This window comes from Ananas comosus, linkage group 14, assembly GCF_001540865.1.
Source record: "Ananas comosus cultivar F153 linkage group 14, ASM154086v1, whole genome shotgun sequence".
In the NCBI taxonomy this organism is placed as follows: Eukaryota; Viridiplantae; Streptophyta; class Magnoliopsida; order Poales; family Bromeliaceae; genus Ananas; species Ananas comosus.
The window spans coordinates 8,186,466-8,200,607 of NC_033634.1; positions in this window are offsets into that span (position 1 = coordinate 8,186,466).

The window sequence follows — 14,142 nt, forward strand, 5'->3', positions numbered from 1 at the left end:
TGTGAGTTTTGTCCGAAATTGCAATGGGGAAGATTGTTAGTGTGTGGTGTTTGCAAGTTCGTGAATTGGTCGGGTCTTGAAGATCGGGGCGTGTTGTCGAAGATCGAAGAATTCAGATTTCGAAGAAGGAAGTTGGAAAATTAAACTCACACGTTGAATTCACGATGTCCAGAAAAGTTAATTCATTGGATTATGGTGATTCATACTTAGTTGTAGACATTTGAGAATCATATATCATTGTTCTAATGGATTAGAAGTGCATTGGAACTTTGCAAACCCGAAAACGGCGAAAATTTGCAAAGTGTACCGGTACAGCATCAGAAGTTGTCCGGAACAAAATGTGTCGGTACGCCATCAAGGGGTACCGGTTTCACGTGTTTGTCTTGGTTTTTCGTTCCGTCATTGTGTAACCGGTGAAAGTCTAAAGTGTTACGAGCTTACACAATGTAAATAGTGAATATTTTCTAATCGACTAATTGATTCTAAAGTATATAAATAAAGCTATTGGGCTTCTCTAACACATCAAGATATAAGAATACCATGTTTGAAACTCTAGAGGCTCGATTTCATCTTAACCTAATTTTTACAAAAAGCTCCTCTTTTAGATCAAATCGAAATATTGAATTTGATAGTTAATTATGTCGATTTGATCTCCGCTTTCGCTTGGAGTTCTATTTTCCTGGTTTTCTACGATACTGCCTAAGGAAGGATTCACCATACACATGATGCTCTTCATGAACGGCGTCGTGGATTCGGCGTGAACGAAGACGGTTCGTGGATTCGGATCGTGAGCTCGTGGATTCGAGTGGGCGTCGTGGATTCGACGTGATCGAGGCTTCATGGATTCGAAGTGATGACGTTTCGTGGATTTGGGACGTGGCGTTCGTGGATTCGGACGTGGGGCGTGGGCAACCCGTTGGTGTGCGCGAGATCCGGAGAAGATAGAAGAGAGGTTTGAGTCCGTGGATTCGATGAATCACCTTGTAATCTTTTATTCTTAGTGGATTGTTATCGCGTGTTGGTCCTGTGGGTTTTTTACTCCGAGTTTGGAGTTTTTCCACGTAAATCTCGGTGTGCTTTTTATTTTTCGCATTTATTTTTATTGCATCGAGATTTGTGATTTTTTGGCCGTTCACCTATTCACCCCCCCCCTCTAGGTGATAGATACAATCTAGATAGATCCTTGGGCTACTCAAAACTTTCACCAGGGAGATCGGACTGTGGCCGAGTACGAGAGGGAGTTCTCTCGGCTGCTACACTATGCGCCCTTTGTTGTGCGGGACGACGAGGATAAGGCTCGCGTCTTCGAGCGAGGACTTCGGCCGTCGGTCTTTCGGATGGTGCAACCATCCACCCTTCAGACTTACCAAGATGTGGTGATCCGCGTGCTCATCGTGGAAAACTGCGCGGAAGACTGGCAGGAGCGTCGAGAAGACTCGGACAAAGGAAAAGGCAAGAGGTCCGCGACTGAGGGTGCGAGTCAGACGCACTCTGGGAGGCCGCCAAGATATTCGAGGAATCGGAGCCAGTCGCGAGGACGTGGCTCATCAGCACGGCATAGAGGATCCGAGCGTCGTCAGACTTTGAGCCGCGTGATCTGCATTGGTCGTCATTATCCGCGACAGTGCTCACAGAGGTAGGGCAGGTGCTACTCATGTGGCCAGGAGGGTCACTTCCAGTAAGACTGTTCAAGAGGTTTAGTATCAGTGCCATCTTCAGCATCGGCACCGGTATTGCCGGGTTCCATCCCGGGGACGCCTTCTACTCACTATCAGGCCGGGAGGCCACCCATCCCGAGACAGATGGAGGGGTCACGACGGGCCCCGGGCGGGGGCATGTACGCGGCCTAGACGGAGGAGGCGGCAGCAGCTGAGTTGTGACTACAGGTATCAGTTTCTTTTGTGGCATTTCAGTTATGCATTGTTGGTTACCGATGCATTGCACCTATGATCGGCTATTCGCCGTGTTGCATGGCACCTCGTTAGTTCGCTGTTTGCGACGTTGTGTAGCCCCTCGAGCTAGGCGGTTGATTTTGATTTGAGGGTGGTGGGTAGCATGTTTTGGCTATTCTTGTAGATCTCACGAGGATTGCATTAGTTGCATCACTGGATCGGCTGTTTGCCGGATGATGCTTGGAGATGACCGTGCCTGGACCATTCGGGGACTGAGGAGCCTCGGCCCGTTGGGCAGGCGCAGTAGGCTGTGTGTGACAGCGGCCCGGTACCTACGGGTAGGGTAGAGTTTTGGTCAGGATGGTAGTCCGAGCGTAGACCCTGGAGCGTGGGAAGCCACGTGTTGGATCGTGAGATCGAGGACACACCGAGTGTGTAGTGACCCGAGGATTTGTTAGCGTTGAACCTTTCGGCGCGTGCGGATGATTAGTTGATCGGGTGCGTCGTTTCGACCACCCTACCGTGTAGGATAGTTTTGGTGCGCCAACAAATAGATTGGCCTTCCGTGGTGTGGAGTTGTGGTGGGTACCAGGTACCCTTGGATTGCGAGCTGATTTGACTCGCCTTGAGGACTTTGAGCACGAAATAGTGCGATTGGAGGATTTACTTCCGCTAGCTGCGTTGATTGTCTCCCTTACCTAAAATTAGGTGAGTGTTGGAGAGGAATTGGGGCCTGAGTGGCCATGAGCTTTGGTTGATCGAGAATCCTTGAAATGAAGGATGTCTTTGATCGGTTGTTGTGTCCCCGGTCGAGTCACAAATTGTTAGCTCGAATGGCGGGGAGGTTTTATAGTTGGTGTTTTGCTTCGTGGAGGAGCACTCTCACTTGTTGTGGGACCGGTTGGGCTGTTTCGACTGTGTGTCGACTCTCATGATTCAAATTGAACCGCGACCAGGTGTTTGGAAGTGGCTGAGGCTCATTGGCCATGTCAAATGGCCTTGAGGTGTTGATGTACTCGTTAAGATTGTGAGCAGTCTGAGTAGTACTGTTTGATGTTAGAGTTTGAGGTCGCACCTCAAATGAATTGTGATACTAGGTTGGGACATCACGAGGATGATGTTGCCCAAGCCTATTATACTCCACCAGTCGAAGGGGTTTACGGAATGATAATTCCGAGCCCCCCTGGGTGGATTTGTGGAACTGTTGCGGATTACTTGGGGTATTTTTATAGGATGTGCGAGATTGGACTGCGTGGGCAGGTTTGAAGTGATCGAGTTGTGGAACTCTGACTGATCGATAGAAACTCGCGAGAGGGAAGGTACCAAGTTGCTGAGCGAGCACAAGGATTTGAGACCTTCGGGATAGAACGGCATATGAGGACTTATGGAATTGACTGGCTTGACCGTCGTATTGGGATGACTTCGATAGAGAGCTGTTACTGAACTATGGATTGATCCCTCTCTATCGTGTGAATTGAGTTCAGAGACCATGGACACCTGGAGCATCCAATGCTGGGGAAAGCCTTGAGATCGAAAATTTCTAAGTGATCGTGTTGTGAACCTTCTGTCGAAGCTAGGCCCTTGGCCTAGGCTTGCAAGAGTTTACTTGGATTTGAGTTCGGACTAAGATGATGACCTTAGTGGATTGATGAAGCCTTTGAGCTTAGTCCCGGACCCGGTATCACAGAGGATTTGAAGATACTCCCGAGTGGTGAGTTGAGATTGATGTGGAGACATCGCAGCGCTATGCCGATTTAGGAATCAAGCAATTGCCAAGATGAGCGAGTTGAGACGATTAGACGTTTCTGTTATTTTTGGAAGAATGGCTATCTCGAATATTGAATCGGAACCGTTCGTGCCAAGTAAGATTGGACGGTGAGGGATTGATGTGTTTCCGCAGACGGCTGTGTGTACCGGCGGATTTGGGCATTAAAGAGGACATTCTTTAAGAAGCACATCGAGCACCGTATGCTTTGCATCCGGGAGGCACCAAGATGTACAAGGACTTGAAGTTGCTTTATTGGTGGCCCGGGATGAAAAAGGATATTGGTGAGTTTGTTGCTAGATGCTTAACTTGCCAGCAGGTGAAAGCTGAGCACCGAGTTCCTGCGGGAAAGTTGCAGAGCTTACCGATTCCAGTGTGGAAGTGGGAGAAGATCACCATGGACTTCGTGATGGGATTGCCCCGCTCACAGGCCGGGCATGATGCTATTTGGGTGATCGTGGATAGATTGACGAAATCGGCACATTTCATACCTATCCACACTGCTTGGACTGGTGAGAGACTCGCACGGGTTTACTTGGATGAGATTGTGCGATTGCACGGGGTACCTACCTCTATAGTATCATATCGAGATCCCCGTTTTGTATCTCACTTTTGGAGGAGTTTACAGGATGCTTTGGGTACGCACTTGGATTTCAACACTGCTTTCCACCCCCAGAGTGACGGGCAGTCGGAGCGTACTATACAGACTCTCGAGGATATGCTTCGAGTTTATGTGATTGACTTCCAGAGAGGATGGTCGCAGCATCTACCGATGGCAGAGTTTGCTTATAACAATAGTTTTCAAGCAAGCATTAGGATGGCACCGTTCGAGGCACTCTATGGACGAAAGTGTAGATCGCCATTTCTTTGGAGTGAAGTTGGCGAGAGATTGGCTTTAGGCCCAGATGTGCTCCAGGAAGCGGAGAGCAAGGTTCGCATTGCTCGGGAGCGACTGTTGACTGCCAAAGTAGGCAGAGGAGCTATGCCGACAGACGTCGACGAGACTTGGAGTTTCAAATTGGAAATCATGTCTTCTTGGAAGTCTCGCCGACGAAAGAGATTAGAAGATTTGGCACCCGGGGCAAGTTGAGCCCCCGATACATTGGACCGTATGAGATTTTGGAGCGTGTAGGCCCGGTAGCGTATAAACTTACTCTACCGCCGAACCTATCGGGTGTATACAATGTATTCCATGTATCGGTCCTTCGGAAGTATATCCATGATCCGGCTCATGTGTTGAACGCCATACCTATGAAGTTGAGGGATGATTTGAGCTTTGAAGAGCAACCTTTGAGGATTTTGGCTCGCGAGGTAAGAGATTACGGAACCGTGAGATTCCCTACGTGAAGGTGCTTTAGAGCAACCACGACGAGCGCGAGGCCACTTGGGAGTTGGAGAGCGCACTGCGGGAGCGCTATCCCCATCTTTTTCAGATAGATGCTTGAGGTACTTTGCTTTTGAGTTTCACGGACGAAACTCCTTTTTAGGAGGGGTGAATGTAACACACTGAACCTTTGCAAATTCTGAGGTTCGAGTGTCTGAGTTGTGTCCTGAGCATTTCCAGATTTTCTTGTAGGTCGTTGACAGTGTTCCGACCCATGGCTCGTATCCCGAGATTTGAGGTAATTAAGGTAGCCCTAAGGTCACCAAAAACTTGGACTTAGGCTGCTCTCGGATTGCTGTTTTCAGGGCTGTGTACCGGTACAAGCTGATGGCTGTACCGGTACAGGGTTGATGGTTGTACCGGTACAGCCCCCGGGCTTGTACCGGTACAGAGCCGTTGAACACCCAACCCGAACCTCGGGTTGTGATGTTTCGTAGGGCTTGTACCGGTACAGGGGCCCGTGTACCGGTACAAGGAGGCTGATTTCGTGCAGTTTGAACTGCAGGGGGTTTTTCGCAATTGTGGGCTCCTATATGTGTCCCCACACCCTTGGGGCCTCTCCCTGAGCTGAAACCGGTGGAGAGCAAGGTAGGGCACCTCCCCTCTTCTTCTCCTTGGTTTATTTCTCCCTTTTTACTTGGGATTTAAGGTTTAATCTCTCTCTTTTTCCCTCCTTATGCTTTTCCACCATGAGTGAAGCTTGGAGCTTAGATTTGGAGCTTTGTTGAGGGGAGATCTTGGCATTTAGAGGGTTTAGAGCTTGGATTGAAGCTTCTAAGAGGTAATCTACTTATTCCCTTCCTCTAGATTGGATTTTTATTGGTGGTTTTGAGATGAAACCCTAGATTGTAGATTTAGGGCTTATTTTGGGCATTTTGATTCTAGGGCTTTTGAGGCTAGATTGGTTGGATTAGAATCTTCCTCTAGGTTAGATTGGAAGGGTTCTAGCTCTCTTTTGGAGCTCTGGAAGAGATTTCTTCTTTTGAGGTGAGTTTTGGCCTTTTTGCTCCTAGGTTAATGTTTGATCTTATAGTTGATCGTAATACCCGTGTATCTCTTCGCTCAATACTTTTAGGGTATTTTGAGACTCGTGGATAACTCCGTTCAGCGAAACGAAGGACTACGGGACGGTTCGGTAGGTTTGACCTAGCCACACAATGAGAAAATCTCATTTGTGATGATTTGAGTATCGTTAATTGAAAAAGCATGCAAATTCCTGTTACGTGTATTTATTATGATTTTTAGAATGCTTAAAATGCCTATGTTACATGTAATGAAATTTTTGGACCTCTATGTAGTAGATAGTTGCTTGAGAGACATAGGGTTGCATTAGTGTTCTATATGAGACTTGGTTTCATGTTTCTTTTGTGCAAATGAGCCTTGATACATGCATTCAAACTTAAGTTTAATTGAGACATGAGAGATAACAAAATTGCCATATAGAGGCACCGAACTTGGTTATTATGTGATTTAGAGGGCTAATGTCATTAAGCGGCATTAAGCTCGGGACATGGTTGAACCTAGTAAATAGGGCCATTGAGGGATTGGAAACATGTTGAACATTATCTTGTCAAGTGTCATCAAGGGGCACTAGGCGTAATGAATGTCGAAACTTCACATTGTAACTTCGAACTAGATCTTCGGGATGCTAGTGACTATACCATATTAGAGACATGAGGATTGGATACTTGAGACTTGGACCATGCTTGCTTGCCATTTGCGCTCATTCACACATGCTTGTGAGGGTCGCTCCCTACAAGCCGGCACTCCGGAGTTAACCTATGCGACCTATGTTTGCTCGTGCGGTATTAAGAAGCCTACGGGGTCGAGTGGGACAGACACATTCCAAGAGTAGGAATGTTGGACTACCACAGGCACTTAGGCGGTACAAGCTGGACTACCTTTGGTAGGTCCTTAATTGGAAATGGAAATCGACACAATGTCGAGTGTGTTATAATCACTACTAAATAGAGTGTAGTAGTTGGATTACTTGGACTTGCTTCTAGCATAGTTTTGGGACATTTGAGTATACATACATACATGTAGCATGCTAGGAGAGGTTGCTTATTGCATTCATATATACATTGTTGCCATGATAAAGTATGATCTTCATAACTTCATTAAGTAAACCGTGACTTTTAATTGTGGCCATGTAGAGACATATTGGTTATGACAAAATAAAGGTGTATTATATTAACATCATGTTAATTGCAGTGTAGTAGTTTAGCATTTTAATTGTGCTTTCATAAATGCAGTTTATTCATTATTATTGCCCTATTTTGACTTACCCTTTTCTTTGGGGCCTAGTGGTGCATTGAGCTGAGGTCAGTAATTGCCCACTGGGAACTATAAATTATAGTTCTCACACCCTCTTTTTCTCGATGCTTTTCAGAGCCTTCCACGTCGGGAGAGGCTAGGGATCGCGGAAAGGGTATCGCCTCGGGCTAGCTTTCCTCACCGAGGGATCGTTTGATAGGTGGTCTGCCTCTCTTTGTTTCTTTTTGAGAGAGGTTGAGAGTTTTACCAGTGTACTAGAGACCACCATTTTTGTACTTTTGAGTCAGGCATTGTATTACTTTACGTTTACTTTTATGGTTTAGTTGTTCTTTTACTACTGTTATAGAAGATAGAATCATACTGCTCTGATATCATTAGCTGTAGTTCCTTCCTTTTGTCATATTTCTTGCTTTTACTTCCGCTTTTATTGTAGACGCCTTATATGTGTAGACATGTGGCCGGTCTGGGCGCGCTCCCGGGAGGGCCTTTGCCGGTCCCGGGGCGTGACAGTGGGTCTAGCAAGCTCTCCTACAAGAAGGACTTGGAGCTTTGGGCTAAGGTGAGGTATTTGTACAAATGAGTCTAGGGTTTGGTTTTGATCCCTAAGTCTTGGAGTTTTGAGTTGTTTCTAGCTTTAGGAACCCTCTACAAGCCTTGAACTCCATGGAACCCATGAGAGCTCAAGTGCTCTCATGGTGGATGGTTAGGGTTCACCATAGATGCCCTAGGGATGGTTCCAAAGGCTTGGGAACTTTATTAGAATGCTTTCTAGGTGATTCTAAGCTATCATTTGTTTTGGGTTGAGATCAATCTAGGAGAAGTGCCAAAATGACATTGTTAGGGCTCAAATTAGGAGCTTTTGCCCTAGAATTTTTCGGGGACGAATTGACCTCGTAGAAACCTAATTGGGGGTGTCCTCGATGCGTGGGACAACTCCGTTTAACGTTACGAAAATATTTGAGAGTAGTTCATGTACAAAGGGCCTAATTTGGCACTATTTTGGGTTGTAGGACGCGAATCGTCGTTTGTAAGGTTCGGGAGATTATCGCGTTCGTCTTCTACTACCTCACAAGGTGGGGGGTGCACACTGGAATCATCGGATTCCCCTTTATGTCTATTTCACCTTTTATTGAGCATATAGTTGTATAGTCATTCATGCATAATAGGGTTAATTTACATGTGAACCTTGGTTAGAATTTTAATATTATGCTTCTAACGTAGATGAACATAGTGATTGAACAAGAACCATAATGGACATATTTGTAGAACCCTAAAGATGTATAAATGTGGAATTTGGACTTGGACAATAGTAAACAAGGTGACATCGACAATAGAGACATGATTGGCCTTGAGAATTTGGTTGTTAAATATAGTTTAACCATATTGATATTGTGATAAGTATGACTTGGAAAGTAGCATGAACAAATAGGTAGAAACCTATTATGACAATGACAATATGACTAGTGGCTATGTATCCTCAACTTGGGGGTTGGATCGATACTCACGATAAGTCTTGGCTTGAGGGAGGTAGCTCCCCCTCGAGCGGTGCGCTCCGGAGTTGGTCACCACTTGGCGTGGTAAAGTCCTCCCAGAGGACGGTCCCCAGGGTGGTTCGAGTCCCCCGTTATTAAGGGATTTCGGGTTGTGAGTCGTTGGGGTTAACGAGGTTAACCGGCAAGATTGGGTAAAAAGCCAAAGTAAGATATGAAACAAACATGCATGCATGAGCATTCATTATTCGATTATATGTATCCACTGACAGTTTTCTTGCAGGCATAGTATTAGTTGCATTAGTATTGGTTACCTTCTTTCCGTTGAAATACTTATGCCTGAAATAGACCTAGTGGGTAAGTCGGCGAGGTCGGTTGCCGAACCCACTGGAAACTTCGTTGTAGTTCTCACACCACTAACCCTACAGGTCCTAGCACGAGCGGGGCGGCGGAGGACCGAGGCAAGGGTTTAGCGCCGTAGATAGCGGCCACCGGGACTATTTCACATTTTGTAGTCATTTTCCTTTTGGTTTACATGTATCAACTTCTTTTGTTGATTTTGAAAGTTGTAAAGTTGAAAACAAATATATAAATTGGTGAATGGCTAAATGTAAAGAATTATGAATGAAAGCAAAGGAATGTGATAGTTCAGTTTACTTTTATTTGGTGCAAAAGCAATCAAGTATTATGTATGGTTGAATGTATTAGCTTAGAGCTTTTGCTTCCGTTGTTGCTTGCCCTCGTGCAAGCCTTGTATAAATATTAATCTCATTATTTGAATGCTTCATTATACATATTTTAGAGCTTTGGGCGGACAGGGGAGGCTCTGTCCGTTCGGCGTCTGTTGACGTGATCCGAACCCGACCAAATTGACAGGGATTAGGGCGTGACAGGCTTGATCTCCTCCGCCGCGCCACCGGCCGCCGCCCGCCGCCGGCCAGCACCTGCCCCGGACCTCTCCGACCGGACGCACCCTTCCCCCGCCGGATCGCCCGCTGCCTGGCCACCGGCGACCAACCTTAGCTCCACTACCTAAGTAAGGCTATAATTTTGTTGACAGCACTGTAGTTTGGAGTTCCGGTCACCTTTCCGGTGATCCGAGGACACTTCAACACCCCGGAAAGTGAGCACGATAATCTTGGATTCGTTCTGAACATCTGCTCACCTCCGACAGGGTCAACGATGCCCTGGTTAGCGAATTAGACGTGATCTTAGCGCTGCGCGCATTATTTCGCTGATTTCCGCATCGCTCGTGCGCATGCCACAGTGGCCGGCAGTGCTCTGAAAGGTGAGCACGGCCTCCGGCACGTCGAGACCTGTCAACGGGTGTCTCGGTTTGGCTGATTGACCTCTGGTTTGCGTAGACGGAGCATAAAAGCCCAGAAATCACATAAAATAATATGATTTTATGCATTTGGGAGGGCTTTTATGCAATTATGGTTATTGTAGTCACTGTTGGCAGCATGTGTGGGCAGAGGGTAACCTCTGGACTGATTGTCCAAGGCCCCGGGCCCTTTGCGGAAATCGAAAAGTGATTTTCGGTGCGTTTTTCGGTGAAATTCGCCGATAGAACGCATTTTCGATTCGAAATTCTTCCGACGGTGTTTCGTGGTCGATTGGTGAGTCGCTGAGCCTAGTTGGCTGGTCACCCATGTTGTTTTGGGTGTTTGGAAATGACTAGTGAGCGACGGTGGCTTCCGGTGTCGAAATTGACACTTCCGGGAATCTGGATTCGAACGATTATCCGACGATAATTGTTTGGAGGTGAGATCTTGTGTTTGCTGCCAGGACACACAAATATTGGTGTTTAGTGGTAGGAGGTGACTCGCGGTATGAGTCGGTGCGTTCCGGGATAGTTCGTGGGTCCCGGCGGAGTCCCAGTACGGTTTTTGGGACTTCCGACAGATTACGGCGATCGGTTTGGGAAACCGATTCCCGTGGGATTAATTGTGGGATTATGTGTTAGTGTTTTATATTTGTGGGTTAGATACTAACTCGGTGGACCCTCTGTAGGTCCAGTTTACGATCTTTCGCAGTCAGGAGACAGACGCGACATTCGTACAGGTGGGTGCTTCGATCTGATGTCTGTACAGTGGTGCACATTCGGTGATGGTTTCTTACCCTTACCTTCTTATTATTATCCGTGCTTATACTATATGTTGAGCCTAGCACCCACGTTGTTTGGTTATACTCTACTCAGATGTTTCCATGCTTAGTATCATGTGTAGGAGTAGAGTAGTTTATCTGTATGTGATACTATGTTTCCTTGTTGCTCTACTTGCCTGTTCTACATATCCTGTATCATGTCTAGAGTAGAGCGGTTTCGGGACTATCTGTGAGATGGTGACCTAGTCGGTCAGTGCATTGCATCTGTTTTCGTGAGCTGTTTGGTCGGTCGTTGTATCTCGTGTCGGTTTCTTGACTTCTGTCGTTCGATGACCGTTGAGATCGGTGTACCCTGAGGGGTTGGATTGTCGGCTAGTGGCCGACGGTAATTCTGGATTCTATTGATACACTCTGGTGACCTATTCATCAGTTCGTCATGCATATAAGTTAGTTGACTTGAGTAGTCTAGTTGACTTGAGTAGTTAGTACTTGTATACCTTCGGTAGGATGTTGAGTTGTTCCATCCTAGTTGACCTGGTTGGTCGGTTCTCCTATGTGGTATCTGTGACTTGGTTGATCGATGTTCATATCTTATACCAGTGACCTGGTTGGTCGATTAGATTACTTAATGACCTATACGGTCGATGTGCCCCGAGGGGCGGTGATTGTCGGCTGGTTGCCGACGGTTGGCCTTTGAGCATATCAGCATTGATCGCCCGAGATTCGTTCACATTTCACGAACACCAGCGGTCTGATCCACCGCAAGAGAGTGTTCTTTTCCGAAAAAGTGGTTGCAGGTGCCAACCCGTGAGCCCTAGAGGGGTTATACGCATGGCAGAGTGGCAGTGGCACTGTCAGGAGGTCTCCGGTGTGAACCTCCGGGGCACAGGCTTGAGATTTGCGGTGTGGACCAACAGAGCAGCAGATTTCAGATTGGGTATATTTGGTTTATACGTCCAGTTGACGCATATGTCTATAGTAGCAGTTGTTGCATGCATACTTACAGTTCTTTCCATATACTTGTCTTGCTACTATAGTTTCGATACCTATGTATGCATTCAGTTCTTCTTTACAGTAGCGGTAGTTGTTCTTATACATCTTGTTCATGTATTATCTAGCTACTGTATTTTGTTTATCTACTCATGATTTTATTTATCTCTTCCTGATCTGGTGAGTAATCCTCGCCTTCATCGGCTTGCAATACCCACTGGGAGGGGAGACATGTTTACATGTTCTCACCTCCCCCACCATTTTTCAGGTATTACGGGCGGTGAGGGTTGAGACGAGATGTGAGACACGTTCGTAGCGGTTGATAGAGCTTCCGACCCGGTTGGTTTGGTTTAGTTACTACCCCTTTACTTCTGTTGATATATGACTTAGACAGTTATTTGGTTCAGTTGTTATTACTTATGAATTCACATGGTTTCATGAAAGTAATAAAAGGAATTGTAGATTTTGTGAATCGAAAAATAGTTTTCTACCCCTCGTGGTAGTGTTTTAAAAGAAAAAGGGTTTCCGTGTGGGAAACAGATTTGAAAAAGGTATTCTTGTGATTTTCATAAACTAGTATTTCAAAATGTGTTTCCGAGTAGGAAACATTTAAACTAATAGTTATGGATTTCTGAATAAACCCTGAATGTGATCCTGTGGTGAATGGTGTATGAATATGAATGTCTTTATGTTCAGATGTGGTTGTATCCTGTTTGTTTCTTGTACTTGTGCGACACCGTGCAAATACAGGGGAGACTCTGTCCGTGTGAACCGTGGACTCCATGTATTTGTGGCGGATCTGGCATACCCTGGGGGTTAGATTTTCAAAAAAAAAAAAATTTCTGCAGTGTTTTTAGACTACAAAAAGACCCCGGGCCGTGACACTCATGTACGCTATGCTATGTACTAATAATATTGTAAAGGAAATACAAATGAGAAACAGAGCTCTCTCTCTATCCCCTTTTATTAATATCATGTACATGTGTTTATATAACAATAGAGAATAAAGAATGTATAGTAAAAAATATCAAATAAGGTACAAATGCATAATTANCTGTCAAAGGGTGTACTTTTAGAAAAGGAAAATTTTGAGTGATGGTGCTCCCCATCTTTTAGTAAAAGTAAAGCGTCTTTAGAGTTAAGGTAATAATGTAAGTCTTTTGGTTTACTTAAGTTGCATTATCCTTGATTTGGTTTATTTGTCAGATTCAGTAAATAAATTTATTCGATCTATCTCTTTAATGGCTGTTGCCCTGCCACCGAGACAGCTGGTGATCCGCACGAGGAGTGCTTGGTAGGGTGATCCTGGTCGCTGTAGTGGACATTACCCCATCCCCTACTCTTATACATTTGTACAGAGGGGAGGGTCACACATAGCGTTCGGATGCTCCCGCTCACCATGAGTGGTCAGTTCCTCCTATTTGTTGTTATACCCATTCACTTTATGTCATCGTTGCTATTATTTACTTTTACTATATGTTACGTGTCGATGGCGATGACATACATACGTAGTTGTCTGTTGCTCAGTTTTTATGGGTTAGACCTTATCGGTATAACCAGGCGTTGCGAATCCGGACACGGTGTTGACGAGATTAGACATTGACTGGGGTCATATTCGAGAACCCAGATGTTTTTATATTGGGGTCGTATTCGAGAACCCGAGTACCCGACCGTGTGGGTTGGTGAAAAAGTCTTTTCTTGTGGGAGAACGCCACCTAGTCTGGCGACCACAAGCACTTTACGTATGTTCGTCACCGCTAGTTACGACTTACGAGTTATCGGTTGGCAGCCGTTGGTCGTCTGTTAGGATGGGGGAGTCCCGTGTGATTGGTATATCCAGTAGTTTATTAGGTTGGCTGTTTGTTCCAGTGACTATTCTTCATGCTCTTAGCTGGTTGTTCCAATGATTATTCTTCATGCTCTTGGCTGGTTGGTCCAGTGTTTATAGTGTACATCTATTTTGATGAGATGAGGATGAGTACTATGATTTGTACTTTTATTGACTCATCTCATGTTACCTTTGTTGTACCCACGTTCGGAGTTATATATTATACGTTATTATTGCTGCCTTCTTGTTTCCATTCTCCTATAGTAGCTCGCACGTGGTGATATAACTGAAGCCTAGCTTCATGGATGGACATGTATATACTATGTCCAGAGAGCTGACGACTCTGCCTTGTTGGCCCGGATGCCTCCCAGGTGGCCCAATCTTAGGTTGGGCGATTGTACATAGTGATT